This window comes from Peromyscus californicus, unplaced genomic scaffold (genome assembly GCF_007827085.1).
Source record: "Peromyscus californicus insignis strain IS unplaced genomic scaffold, ASM782708v3 Scaffold_3__1_contigs__length_106647218, whole genome shotgun sequence".
NCBI lineage: Eukaryota > Metazoa > Chordata > Mammalia > Rodentia > Cricetidae > Peromyscus > Peromyscus californicus.
Genome location: NW_026294551.1, coordinates 76,883,294 through 76,897,563, shown reverse-complemented (window position 1 = coordinate 76,897,563; position 14,270 = coordinate 76,883,294).

Genomic DNA, 14,270 nt, shown 5'->3' with positions numbered 1-14,270 from the left:
CAGGCACTCCTCCCCCATCCATCTTGCTTGTAGCTTCGTCTCTGGGCACTGAAGAGGGATTTTTCCCAGCCCATGTCCTCCTCCAATTTTTTGGGTTAGTTACTTGTTTTCCACAAGGATCAGTCCCCTTATGGTCCAGAAACTCAGCTTCATGCTTGTCCTTTCTCTGTATGTGAATTGCCATGAGGAGAGGGTTGGGATGAACAGGCAGAGGTTGGAGGAGAAAGGGCAGCCCTGGGCATTGCAGAAAGAACAGCACATGGAAGCCATGAGTCCTAGGTGCTGCCCCACACTGAATGTGTGTGAGCCCAGAGTCCAAACAGGGCCGAATATCTTTAAGACCAGTGTGAATCGGAACATTGAGCAAGAAACTGGAATGACTGGTCCTGGTGGGAAACAATCAATTGATCTGATCATGCTACCCCCAGAGGGAGGAATCTCTCTTTTCTTGTACTTCAACATTTCTGCAGTACAGTACTGGCACAGCCCCAAACCCTCTTCATGTTTGGGCTCAATTACTTGTGTTCTAAGGACAGAGGCAAGCATACACAAATGGTTTCCCTCTGTCTAGACTTCTAAATTTCTTCCAGTTGTCAACACAACAGGTATTATTGACAAATAAAAACTTCATGTGTGTGTGTGTACATGTGTTTGAGCATGCATGTGAGTATACATTTGTGTGTGAGCGCTCTCACTTGTTTAGGAGGATAGAAGTCAATCTTGGGTGTCTTCTTCAATCAGCCCCCAACCTGACTTCTTTAGCCGGAGTCTCTCCCTGAACCTGGAGCTCGCTGTTTGTGTTGAACTGACTAGCTGGTAGACTCCCAGGCATCCTCCCATCTCTGCTCTTCCCTCCTCCCCCCAGTGCCAGGGTTACAGACAAACAATGCCACACATGGCATTTTTTATCTGGGATGCAAACTCAAGTGCTCATGCTTAAAGAGCAAATACCCTCCACGACAGCTCCTCAGCCCCTGTGGGTGCCCAGCTGGGAGACCGGCTCCCACATTTTATGACAGGGTACTCCTGAGGAGTGAGGGATAAGAGATATTAGACAGAAGGATAAAGGGGAGAGAACAGATAAAAACACAGGATAGCCTTAGGAGGGCCTAGATCATTATCCACCAGCCCCTTCTGTTGCTTCTAAAGGGCCTTTTATAGGAATGCCAAGGGGTGGAGCAAAAGACCTCCCCCCTAGCACAGCCAAATGCAGACGATTCCAATCACCTGGTAACCACACATGTGGTCAAGCAATCCTCTAATGCAGCCCTGCTGGGTAAAGCAAGCTCAGCTCTCACTAGAAAACCTTTGTGGGCCTCCACAAGCCCCAAATTGCATGTATTTAAGGAATGCAATATAACGAATTGGTTTATTCATATATTGTGAAAGATTACCACAATCAAACTAATTAATATGTCCACTCCACATTGGGGTGTGTGTGTGTGTGTGTGTGTGTGTGTGTGTGTGTGTGTGTGTGTGTTGGGGAAACGTTTATGTTAAGAACACAAGATCTCATGTCTTTTCTTAGTAGCCTTTTAAAAGCACAACAGAGTATATTTAAATTATTCTTGCCATAGCTGTGCCCAGATGTGAAGAGAGAGACATACGTATTCTTTAATACACTTATTTTTATATGAATTTGTCATCTGAGGAGCTACTATGTTTGAGGGTCCTGGCTAGATGTCCTTTTGCCTGGGGTGGAGAGCAGTACTGAGTCTGTCCTGTCCTGGGACAGGGATTTCCCAGTAACAGGTAAAGTTGGTGTTTTAAGCTGCACCTCAAGGGAGAGAGGTCTAAGACCTTAGCAGGGCCTTCCATACCCTCTCAGGGCCTCAGGCTCCCCCATCTGCTCCAGGAGGGGGCAGGGCCTCTCAAGGCTGGCATCAGGGCATCTTATCAGGACATACATAAAGGGCCCTATTGAACTGCAGGCTCCTCGGCTGCCATCCTGACAAAGCCCTTTTCTGCTCGAGCCACAATGGCTCTGTCAGGCAGGTAGCAGGGCTGCAGCATTGTCTCCGCCATCAAGAACAACAGGGCTCACTGTTTGACCCAGGCTTGGTCTCCCTGGGGCGGGTGGGTGCTTTGAAAGGGTCTAACCAGCTAGGGACAGTCGGGCTCTGTTCTTAGGCAACCATGGTAAACCAGCCATAAATCTTTTGGCCAGCTATTTAAGGATGAGCAGGAAACTAATTTGTTAAAACTCTGTCTTCTAAAAATTTGACTTTTGAAAGCTCATGTCCAAGTGTTAGTACTAAAGATCTGCACAGACGGATGTGGTAGCCACTGGCCACGTGTGCCTAATGAGCCCTTGACAAGCAGCCAATGCAAACAGGGATTTGTTACAAGCATCAGACAGCTTCTGTTAAGCATTTGGAGCAAACAGTCCTTTGGTGCAGGGGTCTCTCCTGTGCACTCTAAGCTGTTTAGCAAGATCTGGCCTCTGTCAGGTTATAAAGAACATCCCCATGTCTCCATCTACTGCCCCTGCTTTGGATAACCCCAAGCATCCCCAGATAAACTGCCAAAGTTACCTTGTCATTAAGAACCACCAAGATTTCAAAGAACAAATAAAATGATAACGTGGGGGAGACATTGAAACGAGAGAAATAAGTATTCAATTCTTTTCCTATTACTCTATTTCTTCGGATGTTTTTTATAAAAACTGGTTAAAGTTGCTTCGGTGGCTTACATTGTATTTCTATTGGACAGGGCTGTTATAGATGAGAAAACTCTGGGCCATAGAGTGAAAGTGACCAGTGGAAGGCCACAGAGAGGTAGAGCCAGGGATCAAGTCAGATCTCCAGACTGGCACCCCAGGCCACCTCTACTACTACTCCACACATGTCACAGTGAAAGGACACTTGTAAATGTCCGTCGTTGGGGTGTTTCCAGTGTCGTGTGGCCAAATAACACCCCGGGAGGAATAGAGACAAGAGTCCAGTTAATGCTATTTGTGTGCTTGCTGTATGTCACGTGTGTGCTCCTTTAATCTGTGCAGTGACCTTGAGAAGAGGGTTCTGTGATTAACTCCATTCTCCAAGAAAGTCCATCTTGGACACAAAGAATCACCCAAATGGATTCTTCAGTCCAATGTGTGGTACCCTGAAGCTCTAGGTTCAGTAACACGTCATGAGATATGGGAAGGTCCCTTCTTCTTACATTCTATCTTGGGTAAGAAAGAGTCTTCAGTCCTTCCCAGCTCTGCAAAGCTGGTCTTCACGGCAAGGGCTGCTGTCCTCTCCTTCAGACTGTAGGAACCATGGGAATGCAGACCATTGGTATGCAGAGGCTGGCCTGCAATTTTCCAGGTGTGCCTATGGTACGGCTGCTGCTCTCATAAAGAACTTTGCTGTCATTGGAAATCCTGCCTGGAATGGACTCGTGTGTAGTCCAGATATAAGAAGGGCTATGTCAAACAATGGGGTCTGCATATACTGCAGCTGGCAACCAATACTGATTAAGAAAACAATACTGTTTTTGAGCACTTTTATCTGTGGACTAAGTCCTTGACTGATGCTAACTCATGCAACTATGACAAGCTGAGTACCCTTTGACTTGCATTTAGAAGAAACTGGGGTTCAGAGAGGTGAAGTGACATTCCCAGGTTACACCGTGGTGGATACGGCTGGGATATTTTTCTCTCTTACACTAGTTCTCTTAATGAAGGCACTGGTTTGATGAGGCTAGCGCCTTCTTTCCCAGTCCCTCCCTGGTCTTTTTCTCTGGATGGCTGGGGAGGTAGGACCCACGCAGAAACCAAAGTTGGGGAGCCTATGCCTTCTCATCAAGCCTTATTTAGGTGCCTGGAAGGGCTCACAAATCCAACCTCCTCATTTTGCAAATAGAGAAACTGAGGCAGAGACTAAGGCAAGGTCATGATCAACATCACATAGGTAACTGGTAACATAATCTACACTTTATCTTAAGTCACTGGGAAGTCATCCCAGGCACTTTTGCCGCCCTCTATTCTTTCCTTTTGGATACAAAGGCCTGATCTGAGGGCAAATCATGAGTTAATATTTTGGGGCCATTTTCTAAGGATGAGTCAGTGTGTTCAGTTTTTACTTCCATTATCCCATGTAATTGTTACAGCTTATGCACTGGACACTGCTGCGAGTGCCAGTTTAAAAACGAGAAAACCGAGGCTCAGGAAGTTAAGCAAACCTGTCTGCAGTGACACAGTGACTCTGTGATGAAACCCAGCCGACCGGTTCCAGAACACGTTTCTCGGTCACTCCTCTGAGCCTGAGCACATTACTTTTCTGGCACCGGCTGCCGACAGGTAGAAAGGCTTGGCATCACTGTCGAGGGCAGGGCTCACTCCAAGGCATGCAGGCTGGAATTTTGGCATTGCTCGGCCTCGGTGTGGGTGAGCATAATCTACTGCATTTAAGATTGTAAGATTGTCAGGCCTTATGGGAAACCAGTTACACTGCAGTCACTAACGTGTGTGATTGTTGCATGACTCGTATGCTACTGGCTTCTGTGTATCACTCCAAAATTTACGTAATCTCACATTAAGGTAATATCACTGCGTGCAAACTTCATGGTGAGCTCATGGTATATGACTTTTAAAAAATTACATGTAGGGGTTAGGTGTATATGCTAAGGATGGAGGTCAGGAGTTGATTCTCTCCTTCCATCACATGGGCCTCCAGGGATTGAACTCAGGGCGGCAGGCTTGGCACTAACTGCCTCTACCGCCTAAACCAGCGGTTCTCAACCTGTGGGTCTCAAGCCCCTTGGGGGTGGCATATCAGATATCCTGCATATGAGATATTTACATTACAATTCATAACAGTAGCAAAATTACAGTTATGAAGTAGCAATGAAATCATTTTATGGTTGGGGGTCACCACACCATGAGGGACTGTATCAAAGGGTCACGACATTAGGAAGGTGGGGAACCGCTGTAACTAAACCATCCCCCACAGGCTGTTATACAACGTTATCTGTATTGTCACAGCTGATGGTAGTGAGACTCTTTGAGGCCACGTGACTTGCTCAAGTGGACATGGAGAGTAAGTAGTTAAGTCCAGGTTTGGCAGGCTCTCAGGGTGCCTATACTCAGTCTTTTCTCTTCCCCGCCATTTGCTTCTGAGTCAGCGGAAACTTCAGGGTAGGCAGTGGTGGGAATTGGTAAGAGCACTCCTGTCTCCTGTTTGGACCTGCAGTACTTGCCTGTGGGACCCAGAGAGCTCTGAGCAACTCCACAGTGGGAAACCGGCTTGACAAAGAACGAGCCTAACCCGGGCTTTGCTCCTTCCCTCCTTTTCCAGAAAAACAAAACAAAACAATTTATTAGATAAACAGAAAGGAGGCTCAACAACTTTCTCAAACACAAAAACAAACAAAAAAAATCCAACCAACCAACCAAACAAACAAAAAAGAACCTGGCAGAAACGAACTTGCAACAACTGTAAATTGGATTTCAGTTATTATTTCCCATCATTATTGGCTTCATTTTCCAACCATGTTCTTAAGCAGCTCATTGCGGACTCTGCAGTCTGAGAGGTGGATATTGCAGATGTCGGGAGACATGGCTTCCCCCCGATTCTGCCACCAACACCTGGAACTTAAGACGATTTCTTCCCACTGGGTCTTGGTTTCCCCGTATATGTACATTGAAGATGAAGGAATAAAAGCTTCCCTACCCTTTTCTTTCTAGTGAAATCAGAGTAGGCGGCAAATGTTTCTCCCCTTACATAGAAAGTTGCATAGACAGACAACAAACCAACCTTCAAAATCAGCCTCTTTTGTGGCTTCAGCGAAAGACCTGGAAGCCTTGTCCCCTTGTCTCCATGTTATCTGCCCACCCCCTGCCCCCCAGCAGCAACTGGACACCCTATCCGTGCTAGGACGTGGAAACTGGAAGCTCTTAGATTGACATGCCCAGACTTGTGTGCTCTGCTGGGCATACACTGGTCTCGTGGGTGCCCTCTCAAAGCCAGATCAGGGTTTGGGAGAATGGTCAAGGACCTTCCTGCACGGAACGGCTAATGAAAATGTACTTCTAGGCTCTGAACCTTCTTGGTTCTCCAAGTCCAGTTGTTAGGGCCTTGGGACACCAGCATGTGTTACTAAGTGGGTCTGAATACTCCTGTATGAGTGGTTGGGAGAATTCCCAAAGGAGAACTCCTACTCATTCGAGAGTGGCATGGGAGGTGAGGCCTGGCACAGGAAAAAAGTGTTTTATCTGCAAGTTCAACCAAAGGGGAGTAATCTTGTGACTGTGTGTGGCTGTCACCTCAGCCACTCATAACATAACCAGGGTGAACTTGAGTTTGCATCTTACAGAACACAAAACTCAAAACAAGCCGGGCAGTGGTGGTGCACGCCTTTAATCCCAGCACTCGGGAGGCAGAGGCAGGCAGATCTTTGTGAGTTCGAGGCCAGCCTGGTCTACAGAGCGAGATCCAGGAAAGGCGCAAAGCTACACAGAGAAACCCTGTCTCAAAAAACCAAAACCAAACAAACAAACAAACAAAAAACCCAAAACAACATGGGGCAAGAAATAAGAGACTGGAGGATTGCCTGTAGCAGGTCAAGAGAGCACGAGAGTCTTTTCCAAAGCAATACCCTCCATGAATAGAGGAAGTTTAGAGGTTTTGAGAGTATATATATATATATATATATATATACATATATATATATATATACTTATATATATATATATATATATATATATATATATATATATATATATATAGGAGGCATAGAGAAGATGGACAGCAACACCTCTGAACATGCTTAGTTTTCTTCTAAGTTTTAACTGAAAAGAAAATGACTCTTTGAAGACATATATGTATAGGAGTTTCCTTCTAAAGGGGCCTGCCTCAGCTAGTGCCTACCAATAGCTATGGGACCTTAAGCAAGTCATTTGTCCTTTCTAGGCTCTACCTGTTTTATCTGAACAATGAGAATGAAGGTGATGATTTAATAATAATTTAATCGCCATAAAACTGTCTCTTATTGAGTATTAATGACACGCAGATTCTTTGTGTTTCCCCTGTACTAATAACAGCAGCCCCTCACAATAACCCTATGAGGTTGGTGTCACATTATCAACCTAACAAAGGGGGAAACTGAGGCATGGGGCAATTAGGCAACATGCCCATGCTCCCAAAGCTATAGCTATCAAATGGCAAGCTAAAAGATGTTTATTTGGCTCCAGAGGCAACATTTTCCTCTGTAACATTACAGAGAGTTCTGACAGTAAAAGCTGGCTTGAGATTCTCGAGCGATAATTAAAGATGACCAAAATCATAAGCGCATGTATCAGTAGCTGCTCAGTTCTCCTTCCTCCCCTCCACACTAAAAGCACCAGAGGGCTCTAATAGGCCTGAAGGAGTCCATGAGTGTCAACAAATTCCCCTATTCCCAGCAGGTAAAAGCAGAGAAAAGAAAACTGTCTCGTCTCCAGGGATGGGAGACGACAGGGTCTCATGCAGCCAAGGCTAGTGTTGAACTCACCATGTAGCCAAGAATGACCCTGAACTTCTAACCCTCCAATCTTTGCCTTCTGAGTGCTACCATGCCCAATTGTGATTGTTTATGTGGTACAGGACTGTCTTTCCAGCCAAACATCTTCGGGAGTTTGGCTGGGCCTGTTTGCCAGGGAGCATCACAGCTGAGGTTGGTGACTGTTGATGATCCTTGTTAAAAAGAGGAGGTCGGAAGGGCCAAGGGGCCCTCACCTGAGTATCCAACCAGCCCTCCCAGCCAGGTGTATGCAATTCACCCGTTGCAGTGGCCTCGTGGTCTCTGGGAAGGCTGGAGGATATAGGTGGGGGAAAGATGAGGTGGAGGGGACTCCATCTTCACAGCTGTGAGGACTCATCGTCTATGCCAGGTACAGACCTTCTAGTGTGGTGGCTTTAAGACCACCCACTACTCTGTGAGTAAGCCTAATACACTCATTATTGGTTCCCTAGAGTGAACTTTGGTTGAACTGTACTTGGCTTTGTTGTGGGGACCGTAAGAGAGAGTAGATAGCTTCATCTCCCCAAGGGGAGGAATTTTAGCAACTGCTGCTGGGGGAAGAAGCCAGGATTTGGTGGCTGCTGGAGAGCTGAGCTACATCCCCAGCCAAGTGTCTTCAGTGCACCCTTCCCGGTCGGTCTGAGTCCCGTGAACAGGAACCCAACGTCAGTCTGTGTTCAGTAAAGCTCGAATAATGTCACACCCTTCTCCCCTGTCTTAGTGTACACTGGCACATTAAAGGCACTGAACTGGCCTGTTATAAAAGTCCTGGCTAATTTAGCTTAATTGTATCAAATCCAATTGGTCATGAAATTCCACCCCGTGACCACATAGTATTAACAGCCTGTTCTGTAGAACACATTTGAGAGGAAGTTGATTCCTGTCCCTTTATGGATGTAAGGTCATGCACACCCAGAAACTTCCCATGGAATGCCCTAAGCCATCTAGCCTCCTGGTTGTGCACACTCTTGCAAACAATCCCAAATTCTTCTCTGAGCTGTAGGGGAAAGGGTTAAAAGCTGGAGCCAGCAACTTGCGCTCATGTTCTGGTACACTTTCTCTAGCCCTGTACCACTGAACTGTTTAACATCCCTGCAACTCCATTGGCTCATGAGGCATATGCAGATAATATGGTAAACACTTAGTAAGGCTCACATGGAGATTTAAGCAATTAAAGAAATGAAATATGTAAAACAGCACCAGGCACCAAGTAGGAAGCTAATTGTCACCATGCCTCCAGGAGTTTTGCATAAAATGTAGTTGATCTGCATGTCCATGGCACTGGAGACCAGGGCTACTGTTTGGTTGCAAGGCCCACTGGAGCCTTGCTGGAGGGAGGCCAGAGACCGCAGGGCAGCCCAGGGAGGCCTGTTCGGAGGCCACAGCCTCAGATAGGAATTCAGCGACGCATCTTTCTAAACTGTATGTCTTCTCCCCACCCCTCTTCTGAGTTCTTAGGAATCTATGCTGAAGTTGCCAGTTTAGGAGACGAGACATATTTGGGAGGAGGAATGGGGTAGGCAAGATTGCATAATATAAGAATAGTAGCTTTTGAACCAGGTCTCAGCATCAAACTCAGGCTGTGACTCTACTGGATTGCCTGATTCTGACCCAGTCACTTAATTCCTTTTAGTCTGTGTTTCTCATTTGTCACATGACGGTAATCATAGTGCCTACTTCTGAAGCTTGCCGGGACATGCAAAGTAACATTAGCTAATTAGTAAGTCACTCGGTGCATTGTGGGTCCTGTTCTAGCAACCAGGGACAGTTTATGTCACAACAGAGACAGACGGTCCTTACTCTCATGGATCTTACCTTCTAGAAGGGGTAGATATGCTGCACAAAATAACAGAAAAATTAATAGAAAACAAAGCATAGTGTAATAATGGGACACAAAGTATGATATGGCTAGGGAGAGGCTGACTCCAAGTCTCTGGGCAAGCCTTGCTTAACTTGAGATCTGATTGCCATTCCATATGTACTCTGCTCCTGGCTTCTACTTCTGCCAGCTGTGTTCCAAGGACAGAGACAGCGTGGGACCGCTGGGAATAACTCCAGGCTGCCTGACTGCTGGGCAACTTTCTGTTAACATCATCACACTGGAAATTCTGGTTTGCATGCCAGACCTGCATGAGAGACCCCTCAGGAATCTAGAACGTGGGTTGAGGTTTCCTCAGGGCTTGTCAGGTGAGGCAGAGGAGTAGGCATCTCCTTTCAGGTCCAGGACCTGCCTCCTCCCATCAGCTTGGGGATGCCAGGACCGTAGAGTTCCCCGACAAGGGCAGAGGCACAGAGCCTCCCACCTCCAGGTTGGCCACAGACCAAAGCTGAGGACCAATCAGAAACCACACTTTTTTCCCCCAGTCCAGTTAAGGTCAACTAACGATAATTATCTACATTTTGTTCTTCAAAGAATGTAACTGCATTTGCTACTGTCCCATTAAATATTAGTGCTTCTGTGTCAGTTGCCCTTCCACTTCAGACAACCTGTTTTATGGAGAGGTTGACCTTTAGTCAAACCCTGGAAGAGCCAGAGACAAATAGCCTTCATTTGGGGGAAGGTCACACTCTTAATGTTCAGCATTTTGGAGCCCCAAATCTCTGTAAGACAGACAGAAATCATCACAGCTGCCCCCAGAAGGATACACACATTACTTTGCACATAGTGGGACATGGGCTCATTCAACCTGTTTGGCTTTTGGACAAAGGGAAATAGATCTTAGATTTTTAAATGTGCATTATGGAGGCAGACTTTCAGCCAGCAGTGACAGGTGCTAAGCGTAAGACTTCGTGGGTTCCGACAGGTGTGGAGACTGTAACTACTAAGCAGATAAAATTCCCTGCCAGCCCTTATATGACCTCACAAAGAACATTTGATTTCTTTCATTTGTTGGTGTGAGACCTAACACCGTTTTGCTCAGGCTGGCTTTGACCTCACTATGTAGGGTGATCTTGAATTCCTGATCCTCCTACCTCTACCTCGTAAGTGCCAGGATTACAAGGCATGTGAATTCTCCTCTTCTTTTTTTTTTTTTTTTTTCCGTTTTTCAAGGCAGGGTTTCTCTGTGTAGCCCTGGCTGTCCTGGAACTTGCTCTGTAAAACAGGCTGACCTTGAACTCACAGAGATCTACCTGCCTCTGCCTCCCTAATGCTGGGATTAAAAGAGTGCACCACCACTGTCCAGCTGTGACTTCTTTTAATATCACCAACATCCCGTACATAAAAATATTTGGACTTATTTTTGTGTAGTAACTACTTTTGGGTTTTCTCTCTCACTACAGAGAGGTTCCTGGGAAGCTCATCCCTGAGTTAACACAGGTACCAAGACAGGGGGTACCAATGCTGCTGTCATAAAGGCCAGATACTCAATAAGAGGTGTGTGTTCAAGGACTACCTCTGGATCATGTGGCTTCTCTGAATAGATACTTAATAATAACAACTGAGTCATTATGTGATAAGCATCATTCTCATACTGGTATAATTTTAACCATTACATGAATGTTATAGGCAAGTTATATTTTCATCATTTCCCAGTTTTGGTTTACTGAAGGTAATATACTTGTCCAAGATCCCAGAGCTGGTCACTGATGGCCCTGTGGGGCAGTCATTGCAGTTATGTGTGACCACAGAGCTCTACCACTGAATACCAACTATTCTTTCATTGACAGGAAGGGGCTGGGACAGTAGAAATATATAGGATTGAATCTATAGGAAAAAACTGGTCCTCCTGGACAAGCAAACCAGCTTGACCCAGGAATCCCTGCCCGAGCCTTCAGATGGCTGCCATTAATACGCACACCCATTATATAAATATACATATATATGTAAAACATGTGTATATGTAATATATACTTATATGTGTGTATATGTATATATGTGTGTGTGTGTGTGTGTGTGTGTGTGTGTGTGTGTGTGTGTGTGTGTGTGTGTATGAACTAAGGATCTGAACCCTGGTCCTCATAGTTGCTCATCAAATATTTTATCCACTGAGCCATCTCTGCAGCCTCTAGGTAGTATATCTTTATATATGGCTACAGTTATATCTGTAGGAAATTCTAGAAGTGGACTTGCTAGGTTGAAAGCTGACTATCTAAAAAGTGGATTCTTGTCAAAGGGCTTGTGGTTCAGCAGAATGTTAACATTCCCCTCCCCCACATCCAAATCTTAACTGCTGGCACCTGTTACCTTACACTGTGAAAACGACTTTGTGTGATTATGTTGAGTATCTTTAAAATATATGTTTTATTATTTGATATTGTAGTATAATTAGATCACTTCCTCTTTCCTTTTTTCCCTCTCAACCTTTCCATGTTACACCCCTCCCCACTCAGTTCTCTTTCAAATTCATGTGCCCCCCACCTCAGACAAGGAGCTTTGGCTGCCCTGGAACTCACTCTGTAGACCAGGCTGGCCTCCAATTCAGAGATCTACCTGTCTCTGCCTCCCGAGTGCTGGGATTAAAGGTGTGTGTGCCGCCACCACCCAGCTCTCATGGCCTCTTTCTAAAAACTTGTTAAATGTGTATGTTACATATATTTGTGCGTATGTCTTTATACATCCCTTAATATATAAATACAACCTTCTCAGCCTGTATAATTTTCCTTGCATGTGTATGTTTTCAGACATGACCATTTGGTATTGGGTAACCAATTGGTATGCTCTTCTCTTTGGAAGACTATATCTTCCATTCTTGGCATTTTTTAGCTGCGTGCAGTCCTTTGTCTAGGACTGACGCATTGTGAGCGTTCCCTCTCTCACATTAGCGTGTCTATTGGTGCCATCCTTGCTCAGGTCATATTTAAGCAGCCATGTTGGTGAGACTTACACTGAATGTCTTGAGATGGGCCAACAGCCTGGGTTTTCTAGGTGGTCCCAATATAATCACAGGGGTCCTTGAAAGAAGGAACAGAGGGTCAGGGAAGGCCAGGGAAGACCTGGAAGCCTATGCTAAAGTGACCACAGCCATGTAGCCTCTAGAAGCAAGAGTAGACCAGGCACAGCTTTTTGCCCTGATATGTCTAGAGGAGAGCAGGCTTCCTGACGTCCTGACGTTAGCCCCGTGGCTCTCTCAGATGATGGGGTTTATTTTGTTTTATTGTTTTTGGTGTTTTTTTTTTCTCTCCATAAGATCATAATTGTATGTTGCTTCAAGAGCCTCCATTTGAAGTAACCTTGATACATCAGCTGTGGGGGATTAGTATAATGTTGTGCCTTCTCTTATTTCCCTGGTGAATACTGTTTCCACAGGTCTTCCAAGCTCTCTAGGCATTCCATCAGAGAATCTGAGGCTGTCTATGACTGTCTAAAGAAGATGTGGGCTTACTATTTCTGAATATTCACAGATCTTGGAGGCTTGCTCAGGGCCTCCTGAGGTGAGAGATTTCCTTCAGAACTTCTCATCACATCCCGCAGGGCAAACACAGTCTCAGTTTGGGAAATCTTGGACTGTCTGGGAGAGATCCCTAGAGAGCATCTAGGGTACCGATCTCCTTTGGTAGATGAAGAAAATGAAATCTGAGATAAGGAGGCTAGGAGCAGAGTCTCATGTCTCTCAATGCTGTTGACTGCTTCATCTGCACATCCTCCTCTGGAAGACAGGACGTTTGGGAGAGCCAAGTCTGGGTTCGGTTGGGGTTTGGGAAATGCCTCGTTACAGGTGAGTCCATTTTTCTTAACAAATCATCACCCAGCAGTAAGGGCCTCCCTTGGGCTTTCCTTACCTGTTGGTCAGGGAATGTACACACAAGAGGTCCAATGAGGGAATAATGGCTCTGGATCCCAAGAACAAATTGTGGGCTCTTTTTGGGAGCCAGAGAGCGTGCTAAGGAGAGGCTGGGATGAGGAAACTTCCCCCTCTAACCTTTTGGAATAGCCTTCTCTGAGGCTGTCTCCTGTGGTCAGTCATTTCCCTCTCTAATTGGTTTGTTTCTTTTCTTCTTCTCTCTCTCTTTGCATGCATTTGTGTATTTGTATGTATGTCTGTGTGAGGGTGTTAGATCTTGGAGTTACAATTGTGAGCTGTCATGTGAATGCTGGGAATTGAACCCAGGTCCTCTGGAAGAGCAGTTAGTGCTCTTAACTGCTGAGCCATCGCTCCAGGCCTCCAATTGGTTTCTTTTTGATAGGTCTTTGAATCTATTGGGAAAGTTCCAGATTGATTAAGTCTAGAGTGAGAGTTTTTGTGATAAACTTTAACCTTCCCAGGGCTGTCCTGAGTAGAAACAGGCTGGAGAGAAGGAGACAGACAGACCTGGCTGCAAAGAGAAGAGGGACTTCAGGAGGCTGACTCTCTACTCGATCTGTGCCATTGAAGTCTTGTAACAACCCACAAGCAAGTGTCACCATTTTGCCATTTGTGGATAAGAAAATGGATGCTCACCAGGATTAACAAGTTGCTAACTATGTTTTCTCATGTTAGCTTTTTAAGTTTTCTATGTATGTGCTACAATCCAAAAGCCACAGAGGGTTAGATAGATCCTAGAAAGGGACCAGGAGGAAGGAAATGCTCTCCCATGGAAGGTAAAATAGAATGTAGTGTTACAGAGAGATGAAGGAGAAACTAAAATGGAGGAGGATTAAATGGGAAGGGGATTGGAGAGCCAGGTAAAGGAGGAGAATATGGGTAAGGACAACTAGCACTAACATATGAAAACCCACTACAGTAGAAGTTCCCTGAAACACACACATGTATGAAAGAAATTTTTAAAATGGTACTATCCAGTGGAGGAGACAATGATCCAACTAGACATCCTATGCTCCCAAGTAAAACCTCCAGGGCCAAGAA